Source organism: Bos indicus, chromosome 23 (assembly GCF_029378745.1).
Source record: "Bos indicus isolate NIAB-ARS_2022 breed Sahiwal x Tharparkar chromosome 23, NIAB-ARS_B.indTharparkar_mat_pri_1.0, whole genome shotgun sequence".
NCBI classification, from domain to species: domain Eukaryota; kingdom Metazoa; phylum Chordata; class Mammalia; order Artiodactyla; family Bovidae; genus Bos; species Bos indicus.
This window is the reverse complement of record NC_091782.1, coordinates 34,567,536-34,586,105: the sequence shown is the minus strand read 5'-3', so window position 1 is coordinate 34,586,105 and position 18,570 is coordinate 34,567,536. Positions and strand designations below refer to the sequence as shown.

The 18,570-nt window shown below is 43.8% G+C and overlaps 2 protein-coding genes across 11 annotated transcripts in view; one reads left to right on the top strand and one right to left on the bottom strand.

Moving 5' to 3' along the window:
• CARMIL1 (capping protein regulator and myosin 1 linker 1) overlaps positions 1–18,570 on the top strand; it is a 306,964-nt gene that overhangs the window by 35,201 nt on the left and 253,193 nt on the right. The window lies entirely within an intron of this gene.
• The window catches only part of LOC109576737 (vesicle-associated membrane protein-associated protein B-like), a 174,623-nt gene that overhangs the window by 94,680 nt on the left and 61,373 nt on the right, over positions 1–18,570 (bottom strand). For 2 of the 4 annotated variants that reach the window (XR_011563294.1, XR_011563296.1), the window contains exon 3: positions 255–18,570. This exon is cut by the window's right edge. The exons of the other annotated variants lie outside the window; for them this stretch is intronic. The gene's annotated coding sequence lies outside the window, so the exon portion shown is untranslated. Of the gene's footprint in view, positions 1–254 lie in introns of those variants that run through there. 4 annotated transcript variants of the gene reach the window in all.

The window sequence follows — 18,570 nt, the reverse complement described above, 5'->3', positions numbered from 1 at the left end:
AGATTTCCTTAAAAGGCAGGGAGTATATAAATCTGATAGCAGCTAATTAAGGGAGAATGGTGACCCTTTCAGGAGAGGAGATGCATACAAAGCTTATCCTGTGTTTATCAGACTAACTTTCCTAGTCCTGCTGGAATATGCATGCCAACTTCATCTGTATTCATTTTTCTGGGACCCATAATTTATTATATTTCCTAAGGAGGGGCTTACCTCCTAAAAAGTAGGAATCTTAAGAAAAAATTTTTTTTAAACTTAAGTTCAGTTCAGTTGCTCAGTTGTGTCCGACTCTTTGCGACCCCATGAATCGCAGCACGCCAGGCCTCCCTGTCCATAACCAACTCCTGGAGTTCACTCAAACCATGTCCATCGAGTCAGTGATGCCATCCAGCCATCTCATCCTCTGTTGTCCCCTTCTCCTCCTGCCCCCAATCCCTCCCAGCATCAGAGTCTTTTCCAATGAGTCAACTCTTCGCATGAGGTGGCCAAAGTACTGGAGTTTCAGCTTTAGCATCATTCCCTCCAAAGAAATCCCAGGGCTGATCTCCTTCAGAATGGACTGGTTGGATCTCCTTGCAGTCCAAGGGACTCTCAAGAGTCTTCTCCAACACCACAGTTCAAAATATAGTTAATTTACAATATTGTTAGTTTCATGGGTAAAGCAAATTGATTCAGTTACACACATGTATGTGTGTATATGTGTATATATATTCTTTTCCAGATTCTTTTCTATTATAGGTTATTACAAAGTACTGAATATAGTTCCCTTGCTAAACAGCGGGTTCTCATTGTTTGTTTTATATATATAGTAGTGTGTCTATGTTACTCCCAAACTTCTAATTTATCTAATAAACTAGATAAAATGTTTTGTGGAATAACATTGCTGCAGATTTGGGAAATATTCTTTACATGTACTCACCTCTTAAAAAGAAAACAATTATGACTCCCTGAGTGGGTTAGTTAATTCCTGCCTGCCTGGCGTATCTATCAACAAAGCCACCTGCACATGTTATATTCAGACACTAGTCAAAGAAGATTAATCATTGAGGTCTAATCAATGAAAACAGGCAATTTTGTCTGTTTTGCCAGTCCCAAAATGTACCCGGCATATAGTGGTATTTCTACTATGTTTGTGGCATTGCTACTAAAGAGAAAAAGCACTTCGATTTGGTGAAATGGGAGCATTCTCCCTCTTGCTGACTCTCTGGTTAGAGGCAGGTTTTAGAGGAGGGCTGGGCACCACTGGATGGTTTCTATGGGGTTTACAGGAAGCAATACCTCCTTTGTTGCATCTACATTGGCAAAGCCATTGCCCTAAACTTGCAGGGGAGGGTGACTACCTTAAAAAAATTAAAAAAAAAAAATTTTTTTTCCCACCACATGGTGTGTGGGGTCTTAGTTTCCCTACCAAGGATCAAACACGTGCCCCCTGCCTTGAAATTGCAGAGTCTTAGTCACTGGACTGCCAGACAAGTCCCAAGGGTGGGTGGGCTTTTTGCTTTGTTTTAGGATTGTGATTCCTCTGGTCTGTTTGCTCGTGTGACTGAATAATGACACGGTGGACACGTCAGAGGATCAGGAGGATAAAACTGTCACTGAAATGTCATGATTTATCTTTGTCCCAACTAAACAGAAAATGATATTAATAGCTAACAGACATCAAGTGCTGACCATCTGCTGGGAGCTGTTTCTAAGCTTTTTGTGTATCATAACCTGTTTTATCCCCCCAACAAATGGCATGCTTTGACTAGGTCTTGTGCAGAAATAAAAAGGAAGCAAAGCCTTGCAGTCAACAGTCTCTCCCTGTGGGCTGGTCAGACATTTAAGATAATATTTCTCCCCCCACCTGCACCCCCTCAAGGTTGTTATATTCTTGGCGAAGCTGTGGAGATGCAGCAGAAGTGCTCTCTCAGCTTCTCTGGAGTGCAGGTGGGAGGGGTATGATCGGCCTCCTTCTTAGACTGTCAGGAATGGGAGGAACCTTAACTAGACTTTCCTGTGCTATGTAGGTCTGTCTCCCCCACCCCCTGACAGGTATACTCCCCGTTCTACACACACTAGTTACCTGGCCTCTCCTTGTCTTTTACAGAAATGTCCAGAATGGCAACGGTTAGAATTACCCACTGAGGGGAGGATTTACAGCACCTGGTTGCATATAATAGAGTCACTGGTCAAAAGAAGTGGTCATTGACAGTGTTTCTCTCTTTATCTAGCACCCACCTACTGGGTTACAGGAGTTTAGGAGGCTCTGTGGCAAAGCAAGAAAAAAGACATTTGTACTCGATTTGTTACCAGACCTACAGAGGGTCAGGTGATCTAGGAGCTCTGGAGGTGAGATCAGAGCTCTGGTAGAGGCCGTACCGAATGTTTGAGAAGCTTGAGGAGGGTGTGATTCAGCTTCAGCGAAACCAAGAAGGTTCTGGGGAACATGACACTTGAATGAATGAATAAATTAATGGTAAACTCGTCACCCTGTTACTGTAAACCTCAGGAATGTTCCAGCCTGGGCACTTTATGTAAATAGGAGAGGTTAAAGTGATTTTCCAGATAAAAAAAAACCTTCCAAAAATGAAGATAATGGAATCAACAGAACACAACATACATGTAATGTTACATTTAGATAATATTCAGGAAAAGAAATTTAAGTCTTTAATACTGTTTTAAGCCTTTCATTTCTTTCAGTTAGTTGTAAAGAAATCAGTGTTTTGATGCAAAGGAATAAATAGGATAATTGTTAAAGTGCTCTGGATTAAACACACACATACACACATACTGTTCAGGTGACATAAATGTGTGTGCAGGTCGGTGAATGCTGCATATAATTTTCAGCGTTCTCTCCTGCTACGGGATTTGCATATTGTTGTCTGTTGAAGTACTCACACTTGATTTCTGGGTCAGAATGTATCCCAGAGCAGCTAGGACACTTAGGAGGAGAAAGCAGGAAGCAGAGGAAAAGTGGTTTTCAGGTTTGGCCGGTAAAGTTGTTAGATGTGTCTTGGCCTGGGGAAGCTTGAGCAGCAGCGGGGCTTTCCCCGAGCTGGCTTCAGCATTCACTGGCAATGCCAACCTCAGGTTACTGCTGTGCCGATGACCATTTCTCCTCCAAGAAAATAACTGCAATTGACTCTTGAACGACACAGGCTTGAGCAGCATGGATCTACTTATGTATGTGTGCTCAGTCGCTCAGTCATATCTGACTTTGTGACCCCATGGACTGTAGCCTGCCTGGCTCCTCTGTCCATGGGGATTCTTCAGGCAAGAATACTGAAGTGGTTTGCCGTTTCCTACTCCAGGGAATCTTCCCGACCCAGGAACTGAATCCACATCTCTTGCATCTCCTGAGTCTCTTGCATTGGCAGGAGGATTCTTTACTACTGTGCCACCTGGGATCCATTTATATGGCTATAGCATGTACTCTTTCTGGTAGTAAATACCACAGTACCACACATCTGGGGCTGTTGAGCCCAAGGAGGTGGAGGAGCGGCACCTGTGTATAAGGAGGCCGACTCTATGTTAGATGTAGATTTTCCACTTCACGCAACACCCACGTTGTTCAAGGACCACTGTTTTCCAACACAGAGGTGTTGGCATTGGTTAGTAGCCCTGCTGCCTAGTCTCACGTGGGAAGGGAGTTCCCTGGTGAGGTGGGTTGACCCCTTGACCGTGGACACCCCCAAGGTGGAGCTGTTGTAACCCGCAGCACTCAGCACACTGTGCGGCCCATGGACCTCAGTGAACACTTGAGGAGTGAGTGTCCCCATCACTTCTAGTTGTGGAATCCTTTCCATGTAAGTTATCAGCTGAGAAAAGAGAGAAAGTTGTCTTATTCTCCCTAAAAGCTGCATAGGAAAATGCCGGAAGTACGGTGAAGCCGCACTCAGCCTTATTTAACTTCTTCCTCAGCCCACCTCGGCATTCCCTCTGAGTTGCTTGGCCACCAGAATCTGCTGTTTTTCACGATCTAGTAACCTTTATTAACACAGTCTCTCCATTATAATGATTTGAAAAACGCTACCTCTATACTGTAGTGGGAAATTCCTTGATCTAACTGGATTTGGACAGGCGTTACCTGAGTGGTAGTCTTAGGCTGACACCCTCTAAGGAGCAGACTTGCAGTGAAGTTCTGATAACTTACTGCTGTCGCATGAACCCAATTTTGACGTCTCTCTGCCATCCTTATCAATATTCAGGTAGTTCCTCTCTCTAAGAGCAAAGCTAGGATCTTGTCTTTTAACAGATCACCGTTCCACCCAGTTCAGTGCCCCATCTCTTTGGCTGGCTTGCTCCATTCAGCTCCACAGGCATCATGATGACTCATGGTCCATGCTCCCGAGGAAGGAGACTTTGGGGGGAGAGAGAGGCGTGATGGTGGGATTCATTTTTTCCCCACCAGGAGCACTTTTTTCCCCCTCTCCCTTTGGTGTTTTGCAAATATTCCAAGTAATTCCAACTTTGGAAGTTTTCTCTCACTGTAACCTGTGGCCAGGTAGCTCTTGAATTCTAACAGATAGAGAAATAACAATCTGTAGATGGATAGGTTTAGAAGGAATATCTACTTTGTGGATCTGGATCAACATTTGGAAAATGTTGGTAGAAAAAAATATATTCTCAGTGAGACAGAGAAGGAATGGATAAAGAATGTAAATTGAACAGTATTCCTGAAGCTTGGTTGGTTGTCTTAGTTGAAGGTGACCTTGAGGAATTTGTCAGTGGTCGCAAAGATTTTTGAAAATCATGGAAGTAGATCCTGGTTATTTTTTCCAGTTTTTGTGACAGCTCATTTTATGGATAGTCAGCAGAGTATACACCCTTGGCGATAGGGACTGTTGTATTCATCTTCACATTCCTGCTGCTGTGCAAAGGACAGGTGGCTCATTTGCTTGCTTGTTTCATTCCCCAACCCGGTCAGCTATTGTTTTCACATATAAAGGATCAAGTTACAAGAGGTTAAAAGATTGGCTCAGGACCTAGCGAACTTGGTTTTTCTAGCTCAGAATAGAATGATAGAAGGGTAGTGATCAGTTGTAGGAATTAATCATCATGGTGGAAGGAAAAAAGGCACAGAGAAAAGAGAAAAGCCATGAGTATCTGCCTGGCATCCCAAGTCAGCAGTTCGGGAGTGCCTGGTAAGATAATCCTCTAACTAGTCATGGATCGTGAAAGTTTACCTCATTTAACATCCCACCAAAGAGCTGGCCTGTAGGAATGCCTTCTGCTGTCCACAGCTGCTGCAGAGGGTTGCAGACCCCAGACTGGGGAGTGTGGAGGAGAGTTGGACCGCCTGTGGAGGGACACCCTCCTGTTATCACTTACAGAGCTGGATACACCCTGACCAGCAGTGTAGCAGCCTTAATGCAAGGTGCTAATTATGCTGAAGAGTGTCACACCTCACGATTCAATACATGTTGGGGGCCCCCTGTTGATAGAGGGACTGACAGCAAAGCTGTCTTAGTAAACCCACTGGTCAGAAGAAAACGAGAGGTAAGTTTCTGGTGTTGGGAAGTTGCTGCTCATTTTTGCAGGATACTTAAGCTTGGCATGGCTGTCTAAGAGTGTTAAGTGTCGTGGTTTCTCATACCGTATAGGGCTGAATGTGTCTCGCTCTTCAGGTATTTAACAAACATGTGAGTGTTTACTGTAAGCCAAGGATTTTGCAGGTGTTGGGAATACGGCAGCAAGCAAAACAAGTCTCTGAGCCCTGTATTCTAGTGGGGAGATGGACAGTGAATGCTTAGGTAGATAAGCACGTGACAAAACATCCAGTAGTAATAAGAACAAGGAGGTTAGGGGACCGATGAGGTGAGAGTGTGCTGTTTCAGGGATGGTGATTGTTGGGAACTTGAGGACATTCAGTAGAGAACTCCGTGGTGGGAGTGGAGGCATTCCAGCTGGGGATGTGAAGGAGGCCCCGAGGTGGACCTGTGCTTGGCCTGATCAAGGAAACGGCAGGGAAGCCCCGTCGTCTGTAGCATTTTTAAGTGTATAGTATAGCGCTGTTAGGTCTATGCCCACTGCTGTGCAACAGATCCTGAGATCTTTCTCATCCTGCAAAACTGAAGCTTTGTACCCACTTCATTTTCCCTGTCCCCTCTGTCCCTGGCAGTCACCATTCTACTTTCTAAGAGTTTGACTGTTTAAGATTCCTCACATAAATGGACTCAGTAAGCCTGGAGCCTGGCTTATTTCCTTCAGCATAAGGTCCTTAAGGTTCATCCATGTTGTTGCATATGACAGGATTACCTTCAATTTTAAGGCTGAATCATATCCCGCGATATGGATATACCCCATTTTCTTTGTCCTTTCATCCACTAATGGTTGTTTGATTGCTTCTGCCTGTTGTGTATTGTTCCTGTCTTTTGAACCCTGCATGTGTCTGGCCCCGTGTTCGGTGCTGGGATGGGAAAGTAATATGGCCCAGATTGGACCCTCAGGGATGTCACAGTGCAGTCAAGGGGAAGGGAAAGTGTGAAAGTTGCTCAGTCGCGTCCGACTCTTTGCGACCCCGTGGACTATACAGTCCATGGAAGTCTCCAGGCCAGAATACTGGAGTGGGTAGCCTTTCCCTTCTCCAGGGGATCTCTCCAACCCAGGGATCGAACCCAGGTCTCTTGCATTGCAGGCAGATTCTTTAGCAGCTGAGCCACAAGGGAAGCCCAAGGAGAAGGGAGAAGTCAAGTAAATGAACTGTTTTCATGGAGTCCAGGAAGAGCAGTGGTGAGAAGCCTAGAGTGTGGCATGTGACCCACATTTGTGACACCACACTAAGTGCTGAGGAAGAGCTAGAATTAGTCAGATGAGGAGGAGATGGCCAGTAGAGGGTTTGCCGAGCAAGGAAACGATCTGAGGGGAACAAGTGTTGTTACAGAATCACGAGAGGAGGATCTGGGGAGTGGTGAGAGATGTAGCTGGAAACAGCAGCTGGGAAATCAGGTCAGAAAGGGCTCACGGGCCACACTGAGGAATGCAGAGTTTTCCCCAAAGGCCCCTGGGAGCTGTCAGAGGGCTTTAAGCTGAAATGTGATAAGTTTCTTTTTAGGGGGAGTATATCAGTGGCATTGTGATGCAGAATACTGCTATGAATGCCCATAATGTATTATTTGACTTCTTCCTCAACAAATCTTTGCTGCATGAGCAAACATGGAGTAGGCCTTCTATCAGGGATCAGAGACGAGCAGACACTATTTGAGGGGTGAGGGGTCCAGGTTCCTTTGAGTTTTGTGATCATTTGCCTGATTTATTACTGAGTATCTATGGAGACCAATTCCCTGAACTGTGCCCTGAGATGAGGTTTCCATCATCCATGTGGTGGAGAATTAGTTGAAACTTGAATATTTCCCATTATGTGAGGCAGGAATATATATTCTTTGAAAGGGTGTTGACATATTGTCATATACTATGAGCTGTTTAATCTGTAAGTATTTGTAAAAGTGTCATCTGCTGTGAAGGCTGATATTTAGTGATCTTAAAAAAAAAAAGTACTGGAAAAGACAGTCTACTTCCAGATTTTAGGGTTCTGCCATGGGTCTCTTTTCATGGAAATGATTTGTGTTCAGCTGTATTCCCCCCTGCTCAACCCCCCACCTCACGGCTCTCGTATGGTATTGTTTTGACTTGTTGGGAAGATAATTAACTTGTCTTAAAGAGACTGAATCAAATAATCTGGAAAGTAGTTTGATTATCTCAGAAATTTGAAGTCATCGCCTTCTCTTGTTGTAAGGTTTGTTACTTATTCATTTATCAATCTATCCAATAGAAATTTATTTGGTATGTATTATATGCATACCAAGTACTGTGCTGAGTATACAGCAGATATGACAGCTGTGGCTTGACTAGCTGTCTAGGCAGTGAGGCAGGCAAACATATATATATATATGTGTGTGTGTGATATATATGCACATGCTATTTGTGGCAAAGCTAAAATCTGTCAAAAAGGTATAGTGATAGGGAATTTGGAGTGGAGTGAGGGGTTATGTAAGGTAGCTAGACAAGACATTTTTGAGGTGGTAACATTTAAGGTAATCCCTGTGTGAAAAGAGAAAACAATCAAGAGAAGAGTGAGGGGAGGGGCTTCTAGGCTGAGTCAGCAGAATGTGCAAAGGCCCTGGGGTGGCTCAGACAGTAAAGAATCTGCCTTCAGAGCAGGAAACCCAGGTTTGACTCCTGATTCTGGAAGATCTCTTGGAGAAGGACATGGCAATCCACTCCAGTATTCTTCCCTGGAGAATTCCATGGACAGAGGAGCCTGGTGGGCTACAGTCCATGGGGTCATGAAGAGTCAGACACGACTGAGTGACGAACACTTTCACTTTCAAACAAACACTGAAGCTAGAGAAGCCACATTGGACCACATATACTGTGGTAACTAAGGAGTTTGGATTTGATTTTCAACTAACACAATCTGATATGTTTTAAATAGTTGCCGAGCCTTTGTAAGTAGACAATAGATGAGAGGGAGGCAGGATGGTGGGCCAACCAGTAATTCAGGTGTTCCTGGGTAGGGAGAGGAGAGATAATGACTGGTGTGGGGTGATGGTTCTCAGAGGTGTTCTCAGGATCAGCAGCAGAATCACCTGGGAACTTAGTAATGCAGAGTCTCAGCCATATCGCACACCTGCTGGATCAGAAACTCTGGTGGGGGACCTAGCAGTCTGTGTTTTAACAAGCCCTCCAGATGGTCTGATGCACAGGAAAGTGAGAACCGTGGGTCTCAGGATGGCTGGGAGGAGGTGGCCAGAGGTAGACAGATTCAGGGATGTGTTTGGAGTAGAGAAGCGAAAGGACTTGCATACGAGAGCTGAGGGGGAGAAAAGAAGAATCAGTGAGTGTGAGAAACTGGATAGATGGGGACCTTACTTACAGTGATAAGGGAGACTAGTAGGGGTGGGAAAGGGCGTAATTTCAGAACACTATGAGTTTGCCAGGCCTTTGAAATGTTCAAGTGAAGACGTTGAGCTTTGGTGGCAGTGTGAGTATACAGCCCAGGGAAAGGTTTTATTTCAAGAAAGACATTTGGAATTTGCCCGTGTACCAGGAAGTGTCTGAAGTCGTTGGAACAGGCATGATCCTGTGTAGGAAGAAAGGAAGAGAAAAGTGGTGAAAGCCCAAGCCAGGAGGTAACGTAACATTCAGAGGAGCATGGAGCCAGCAAAGGAACAGGAAGAACAGCCAGTGATAAGAGAGGAGAACCAGGAGAATGGGGATTATTTCAAGCAGGACAGAGCGGTCAACTGTGCTTAAAGCTTCTGAGAATTAACTATAGATGAAGCTGAGATTTGTAGCACAGAAATCATGAACCAGAGGTTCTATTTGAGTCTTCAGTGAAACTGTAATGAAAATTGAAGGATCAACTTGATTTGCATCCGGGGCTTTAAATGAGAAGAAACCAGAGACACACAGCTCCAATTTTCTATTTACTAGTTTTCTAAACAGTTGAGTTTTCATTGAGTTCTCTGGCTCCCCTCCGGCTGCTCCTTGCTGTGTACAAACCAACTCTGAATGAGCATTTTGTAGTTCTGAAAAGGAGTAGCATATGGGCTTCAACAGCCGGTCATATTTTCTTTTATTACTATATTTAAAGCAAACATCCAAGATTTTCGAAAAAAATTCCTGGCAACTAGTATAACAGGCGGCAATAAAAATTATCACTGGTTGTTGATGTGGGCTACTGTGTGCTTTATATTGTGTCTTTGCATCTAAATTCTTGGAAATGATGGTTCTTGAGTTAATCTGTCACTGAGCAAATTTATACTGATGAGTAAGAAGAGGAAATTGAGACTTATAAATTGTGTATCTCTTCCAGCTTCTGTTTGGTACGGTCAATATTTCAGAATTTTGTACTTTTGACATTTAGGGTCATAAACTATAAAATGTTAGAGATGAAGGGGGAGGGGATTAGCAGAGGTAACTTTTTATATACAGACTGGATAAATAAGGTCCTCTGTATAGCACAGAGAATTATATTCAATATCCTATGATAAACCATAATGGAAAAATATTTTTAAAATGTATATATACATATAACTGAATCACTTTGCTGAATAGCAGGACTTAATACAACATTGTAAATAAACTATACTTCAATAAAAAAAAAGAGTTGGAAAAAAAAGCAACGTTGGGGCTGAGGTTGGGAGACTGTGGGCCTGGGGAGAGAAAAGAACATTTGGGCACCATTTATGTTGGAACCGTTGACTATTATTTCTTCTAATCCCCACTGTGAGGTAGGTGAGATTTCCCCATTTGTCGATGAAGAAATGAATGAATAAAGAAAATTTCTGTTTAAATCCAAGCTTAAAATGGATTTTCTATGCCAAGCTCATGAGGGCAGAGTAGGTGTGAGAACAGTGTGAGGCGACAGGGCTCACAGAGTGTTTGTCAAGATAAACCAGAGGTGTCCAAAACAGATAAAGGACTAAGGAGATGCTTTAAAGGAGACTGAGCCACGGCAAGGCATTTACATTGAGTTTCACTGGCAGGCACCGCACAGAACAGAAAGGATTCTTTAGATGCTCAGTGTCAGGCTTGGTCCTTAAAGATGGATCTGGGAGGTTTCTAGATAGTCCTATGAATCTTATGTTAAAGCAGCTACAGACTAGGAGCTTCTCTGAAAGTGAAAGTGAAGTGAAGTCGCTCAGTCGTGTCCGACTCTTTGCGACTCCGTGGACTGTAGCCCACCAGGCTCCTCTGTCCATGGGATTCTCCAGGCAAGAGTACTGGAGTGGGTTTCCATTTCCTTCTCCAGGGGATCTTCCCGACCCAGGGATTGAACCCAGGTCTCCCGCATTGCGGGCAGATGCTTTAACCTCTGAGCCACCAGGGAAGCCCCTGTCATAAAAATCTTCCTTTTTGTTTGATGGCATTTCTGTCATTCTTGTGCGCATGCTTATTTACCTTTTCTTCCCTCTAGAGCTGGAAGGACTTGTTCCTTTTCTGCGGAAGTTCCATGTCTCTGAGTTCAGCTGTCATAGCCTCCTCACCCTTTGTCTCTCAAGTTCCCTGTATGAACTTGGGGTCATTATCTCTTTCTCTCCCAGACTTCTTTTGTTTTCTCTGGGTCTTTGGAACAGTTCCTCAGGGATTCCATTTGCCTTCACCTCTCCCCTGGCTCCTGGTGGAAACCAGTTGGGATAATTGAGCTGAAATGTAGGGAAAACTGTCCCGGAATGGTGAGCTGCACACAACTCCTGTTGATTAACATGGATGTGTTAAACCAGCTGTTCTGGAGCCTGGGGCCTTGGGTGTTGGGCCCAACAACTGGTGCCAGTCTTAGGCAGGTCATCTGTATTTCCAGTCACAAAAGATCTTTCTGTCACGTTGGAGAAGACTGAAATTTATAAGAATCAGTGGGCCATTGAAAATGACAATGGGTAGCTTAGCCTGAAAGCAGATGTCACCAGCTAGTGGCCTGAAGCCTGTTCTGATGTGCTTTGAGTACCCAGGGTTTAAAAAAAATGAAATTGGTCACCAGTATTTACAGATTGGGAGGTTTTGGTCACACATGTCGATTCCATCTGCTCTTGAGAACTTAGACCTTGGAATCAGGCCCACGTCTGTGCCTGACATGGATCAGAAGAGCTGGGGACTGAGTGCTTCCAGCTGAGACCTGTCTCTCCAGTTTGCCTCAGTCCCCAAGGCGCCCTCAAGTCCAGTGTTGGCAGCCATTTGTCGTTGTCCTCAAGGTTGTTTTTCTACTCAGCCTTTTTTGCTCTTTTACAAGGCTTCCATGTACATCTGAGTTCCCTGACTCTTATCCTAAGTGATCAGGACGTGATGTGTTTGAAAGTCTGTTATCCTTACAAAAGCTCAGGATGAGGGGTGCTCTTATCTAAGAGGCATTGATGGTGTTCAGATCAAGATACAAGTAAGAGGAAGCAGGTGTTTAAATGGAGCACATAAGGGATCCTTTGGAGAAGTTGAACAAGAGATCTGATCAACTCTTTAGTCATATCTTAAGTACAATCCCTTCTTGTTTCAGACAGGACTTTTCAAAGATATTGATGATATCTTAGCTGTTCTTGTTGCCTGTGTGTGTTTTGAAAGATAGTGTTGAGAAAAACAATGAGAAGAGAAGGGATATTTTTACCCCAAAGTTGTTCAGACTGTTCAGTGTGTGAGAAGGTATTTGGAAAGTTTCAATTTCGAGTCTGGGCATTAGTTCATTAACATTAATTAATTAATCTTTACAATGAAGCAGCCATTCTTTGACATGAGTTGTATTAATGGTGAATTTGTGAGGAGCTTGTGGTCCCTTCAGCATTGCGGATTTGTGGTTAAAATAACCCATTTGTGCGCACCAAGACATACAGTTTTAGGTCAGGAAATCGAAGGTCAGATGTAGAGAGGGAAGTCGGAGAAGAGACTTTCATTCAGTAGGTAGTTCAGCTGACACCAACGGAGTATCTGTGATGTGTTAGACCATGTGCTGCTGCCAGGGGTGGGAAGAAAAGCAAGAGAGAAGGAACATGCAGACTTGAACAGATAATCTCAGTCTCACGTGGTGAGAGGTGTGCCCCCAGGGCTGTGGATGACAGACTGGCCCTTGGCTTCGCTCAGAACTAGAAGGGTGCTCCCCGGGAAGCTGATGCCCGAGTTGAGCCTTGAAGGCTAAGAGTTAGCCCAGTAGCAACAAATGGGGAAAGAATTTAATGAACAATGTGTAGTTTGGGATTAGGTCATGGAGGGCTTTCCAGAAGCTTTTGAGGGGCCTTCAAAGAAGGGGACATGTCAGATTTACATTCGACCAAAGTGTGGTCATGTGAGTATAGTATGGCAGGACTGGAGGGAGACCTGAGTAGTTGTAAACAAGTCAGAAAATCCTTCGTGGTTTTAGAATACGGGTCAGGTTGGGACCTGGAATGGCCTAGGCATGGTCTACCTGCTACCTTAGGTGAGGCACTTCTCAGCAGTGCTGGCTCTTGGCCATTTTGAAGGACTGGCTTGGATGCTCCTTTATAGACTTAGCAAAATCGAGGCTGATTGATCAGCCTTTTCATTTTGCTGAGCTCTTAAGTTACAGTTTGTATTTCAAGGTTTTCTTTTCTTTTTTTTCCCCTTTGATTGGGGAGAGAGAAGAGAACTTGTTGTAATACAATTTTGCTAAAAGTTTTGTGGACTTTTGTGAATCGTGCTTATCAAGATAAAATTGTACAAGAAGTTTGTTTGATGGGAACATTGTTTCTGCGGGGAATCAGTCTTCAACAAGAAGAAGCCAGCTTCCTGGGAGGAGGCAGGCTGTGTATTCCTCTGCCCATGAGGACCCTGAGGAATGAAACGTTGCTGCTACTCAGGCTCTGAGACCATTTCATCCCAGGCCTCCTCCAGCCCCTTGCTGGCAGAACCATTCTTTTTCTGTTTATTTTCATTAAAAACTGCAGAATTCACATGTTCTCTGCTTGTGCAAGGACCTCATTAGTGGACGGGGGGTGGGGATAACCCTCCACAACATACTCCGGGGCAGGAATCCTTGGCCCTGGGGCACCGTCACTATCCCAGATGCCTCACAGGTGCGGCTGACCTGTCAGAGGCTCCAAAGATTTGGCGGGTACTGAGTCCCATTAAATTATGGCTCAGGCTGTCATTGCCAGCTCTCCAGAAAAACTCGAGCAGCCTCTGAACTCCCAGCCCCACGGCCTCACTCTGGTCCTTTGTCTGCACAGTTGCCCCCATGGTTTTCTGAAATGCAGATCCAAGTGGATCGTTTCCCCCTTAAAATCCTTCAACCCCTTTCCAAGGGTACTCCATGGAGGCCAGAAGCCGACAGCGTTGATCGTCTGTCTGACCCCATGGTCTTCACTCATTGCGGTCTGTCTCTCTGCCCGGCAGGACCCACCAGCCTGGCCCCCAGGTAGTCAGAGTTGAGTCTTCTTTGTGGTTAGATTTCTAGAAAGCTGCCTGGCTGGACCCTTCCTCAAGAAGCGCCTTCACTACTTTAATTTTTAATGTTTGTCTTTTACTTTTAGCAAAAGTTGATATGAGAAACTGAATGTGAAGCACGTGTCCATGTGTTTGGTTAGAGGAAGTTAGTCCATTTGGTAGGTCCATTTTCCTGTTCTGTGCTTCATTAAGGTCTCATGAATATTTCTGATGCATGGGTTCTAGGGTAAATTGCTTTTAGCATTTAGTGCCAGGAAAAACACTTTCTCATTTAAAAAACTTACCGGCTTCCTTTTAAAGTCAATTAATTAAAAATAATGCTGTTTGCCTTTCACCTTTGTTGCTAGGAGTTTCAGCACTAAAGTTTCAGTCATAATCATAAAAGCCTAGGTAGTTGTTGAACTGACAATCTACTGTTTTTGTCTGCATAGCCCAGCAGCCCTTTCTCAGTTTCTCCATTTGTTTTTCACGTATTTGTTTGCAAATATTTGTTGCATGGTTGTCGTATGCTTCTGTGCCTACTGCTCCCTGTGCCCCAGTCCCTTGACCACAGTGATTAGTCCAGAAAGTGGACATAAGACCCAAGCAAGAGTCCTAACTGGGGTCTTTGGAAATACTGCCCTGGAGAGGGGGAGAGAGAGAGACAGACTGTATGGTACCCCTTCAGCTGCCTGTCTTGATCCTGCTACATGGAGGAAGCCCTTCTGAATAGTGGAGGATCATGTTCCCACTCAGGAAAGCAGAGCTTTGTAGAAAAACCCCACTTCCTGCTGGGTTGTTATGTAGTCACTCAGTCGTGTCTGACTTTTTTGCAACTCTATGAACTGTAGTCTCTGCCAGTCTCCTCTGTCCATGGGGTTTCCCAGGCAAGAATACTGGAGTGGATTGCTATTTTCTTCTCCAGGGGATCTTCCCAACCCAGGGATCGAACCCACGTCTCCTGCGCCTCTACATTGACAGGCATATTCTTTACCACTGCACCACCTGGGAAAGCTCTCCCTGCTGGTTGCTACAGTCTTCTCTTGGAATGCCTAAGTTCCAAAGTGTTAAGTGAATAGAACTTCATTTGGTCCAACAAGTTTAAAGAAAGAGGATTCTGGATGGCAGAACTTGCTAGGGCCTTTTATACTGGATGTGCTTTGTGTCTCTTCCAGAGGGGGAATAGTACACAGTAATTGCCAAACTTATTTGACTGTGGGTTTAAAATAAAGAACACCAACACCTGTAGGTATCCCATCTTTACAAACGAGGCAAACGGAGTCCCACATAGGTTAGGAGACTTCCTGAGGTCGTGCAAGTCAGGGCTGGTCTGGAAGGTAAACTCAGCTTTCCTGTCTTTCATATTCATTTCACCATCATGTGTGGGCTGATGCTATTTTTATCCTATGAAGTATAAGGAGGCTTGTCTCTGTGAACCATATGACATGGTCTCAATGTGTGTTTGTGTGTTTTTTTAAATTGCAGCTTGCCTTGCAACTTGTGGTTCTGGTTCTTCTATTATTACTCAGGACTGCTTTGTGGGTGGGCATTAATCCTCGGAAATTTCGGAAAGCATGCCATTCTATTGATTTGATTTCATTATAAGGAATGTGTAATAACTCCAGGTTCATGGCTTTCGGTGATAAGGATGTGTTAAATTATGAAAATGATATGCAGTCTCAGGATGGACCATGTTCTGGACAGTGTCATTAGGCAATTTCCATTTTGATATAATGTCTGTTAAAAAGACGTATTTTCTGAGAGGACGGTTGTGCTCTTACTTTTGATCTTTGTGATTTTTTCAGAAACTGTTGGACTTGTTGTAAACACTTGTTGAAAATAATAAAAGAGGGAAATAGGATGAAGCATTTTTACTGATTCTGATACGTCTCCAGCTGAGAAATGGTGGGCAGAGACTCAATGAGATGGAGACGAATGGCTCATTTCTAGCCTGGTTACAGAGAACCGAGCAGCGAGTGGCCACGTGGGCTGTTATAGTCGGAGCCCTGTGGGCTGACAGAGTCAGGGCTGAAGCTGTGCTCTGTGGATTCATGTGAAATGCTCTTTCCCTCACCTTGTGGTGACATCTGTATTTTTGTTCATGATTGCTAGGTTTCCACATCACCCGCAGGTAATTAGAATTTTCCCTGGTAGCTCAGCTGGTAAAGAATCTGCCTGCAATGCAGGAGACCCCTGTTTGATTCCTGGGTTGGGAAGATCCCCTGGAGAAGGGATAGGCTACTCACTCCAATATTCTTGGGCTTCCCTGATGGCTCAGATGGTACAGAGTCCTCCTGCAATATGGGAGACCTGGGTTCGATCCCTGGGTTGGGCAGATCCCTTGCAGGAGGGCATGGCAACCCACTCCAGTATTCCTGCCTGGAGAATCACCGTGGACAGAGGAGCCTGGTGGGCTACAGTTCATGGGGTCACAGAGTCGGACAGACTGAGCCACTAAGCACAGCACAGCACACATGAAAGATCTGCTCATCTTGTACATGAAGACTCTGCATGTCTAAATTATTCATTCCTGGCGGATTTCCATGTTGTCGTGTTGCTATGATCACTGGTCTCTTGACCATTCCTGCCACCTCTGTTAGCTCCTCATCACTTCTTCTGAATTGCTTCTCGCTTCCTGGTTCGCCCCGCCTTCCACACATCCTCTGTGTTCCCAGGAGAAAAAACCCTTCACTTAGCCCCCTCCTGTCCATAGCTTTCAGGTACTGTTTTCTGGCCTTCACCTCCCTTTCTAGCCAAGTCTCCTGCCCCTGTTGTGTGCATCCTTCGTCCCAGCTTTAGGAACTACTTGCTCGATGGACGGGAAGAGGTTTCTTGCTTTCACGCCCCTAGGTTGAACCACTGTATGCCCGGAACACTTCCCTCTCCGCATTTCCTCCACTTGATCGTTCAGGACTGAGCTCCTGTGTTTTCTAGGAAGCCTTTCCAGACATAGCTTCTCCTTCCCACTGGTCTGCGAGCAAATATAACATGGTGATAAGCAGTGTGGACTGTAGTCCCAGGTGGTCTGGGTTCAGACCCCTGCTCTACCAGCTCCACGTTGCGTGGCATTGGACAAGTCACTTAACCTCTCTGTGCCTCAGCTCTGTCATCTGTGAAGTGGAATTGATGATAGTACAATATTTATCTCCTAAGACTGTTGTTAGGATAGATGAGTTACTGTATGTAAATCACTCATGAAAGAGCCTATACTTAAGTTCTAATGATTATTATTTATATTTTCCATCTAGTATTAGCTTTTATTAAGAGTTAAAAAAAAAAAAGCAGTCAACAGAGCATGTATTTAAGTGTTTGTCAAGTTATGTCCAGCTATGTTCCAGAAAAGGATTTATTTCTATTATTATACTATTTATTTCTATTACTATTTCTATTATTATAAAGGATTTATATTCTATTACTGTTTTAGGTGCACCCTTTGGGGAACAATGTATAGGTATAAACTTTAATATTTGTATCTTCCTCAGATTCAGGAGTCATTCAGAATTGCATTTTAAAATTCTGTTCTTTCACTAACAGATCTGAAATCTTGGCCCAGCTGCCCTCTAAAAGACAGGGTCTAGATAATAATAAATATCATGTTTAAATAAACTGTATGCCTGCTCTAATAAGTGAAGTGCTTCTTTGTAGAGGCAGTCATTGTGTTGGATTATGGTGTTATAAAATTTAAAGAGGCAAATGCTTATCATGATTTGTGCCTTTAAAAAAATGTAGAGATATTCAAATACGTCTCTCTACTTCCTTGTTATGCATTTCTATTTCTGAGTTAATGAATGACTTGCTATGAGTCAACCATATATCTGTACAGAATTCAAATATTGATGATTCAGTGTCCAGTATTTGCTCCAATATATTTGCACTCGATCTCATTTCTCCAGAGATATCTAAAGCCCAAATAACATTTATGAGCTAAGGGTCTTTATTTTTTACATTTCTATTTCTTCATTTGTAATATAGTAATTGGGCACATCCCTTCTGACCATGATCTCACCTCTATTTTAAGGAAGCTGGAAAGAAACTGAGATCTGGACCAGCTCTAAAAAACTGAATGACAAGTCAGTTGTCTAATCACACAATAGTATAAATAGCCAATATCCTCTAAAAGATTCCATGCTCACAATAGCATCATTGACATTTGAACTGCGTGGAGTTGTTCTCTGAAAGGTGCTGTAGAGAAAACACAAGTGTGAGGGGTGATCGTGGTGGAGATGGGTCAGAGGCTCTTCAAGTGAGCTGAATGAGGCCAGCCGCGAATGAGGACCATCCAGTGAATGATTCCTTTGTTCCATGATGAAATAAAATACTAGAAAATGTTCTTGTAACAAAGAGTGTTGTTTGCCAAGAGTGGACATGATGTAGTGAAGAGCTTTTGAAAGCTTTCATTTGGTGACTAATATTTTGACTCAGTAAAAAAAAAAAAAAATAAAATATATATATATATATATAAACCATTTTTAATCACAAGGTCTTCATGTGTAAAGAAGGTAATTATAATTATAAATACTCAGTAATGTTCAATGTGGTAGGAGGGAACTCCACTGGCTGTGACTGCACTGCTGTGTTCTGTCCCCAGGACTTTTGTCCCCTGGGAGACTCGATCTTGAATATGTTACTTGTCGAATCACAGTCTTTTATTCTTTATGCATAGGATGATGATAGGGGCCAGTATAGTCCCTTGATCTTCCTAGTAGTTCTGCCTTTACATATTCG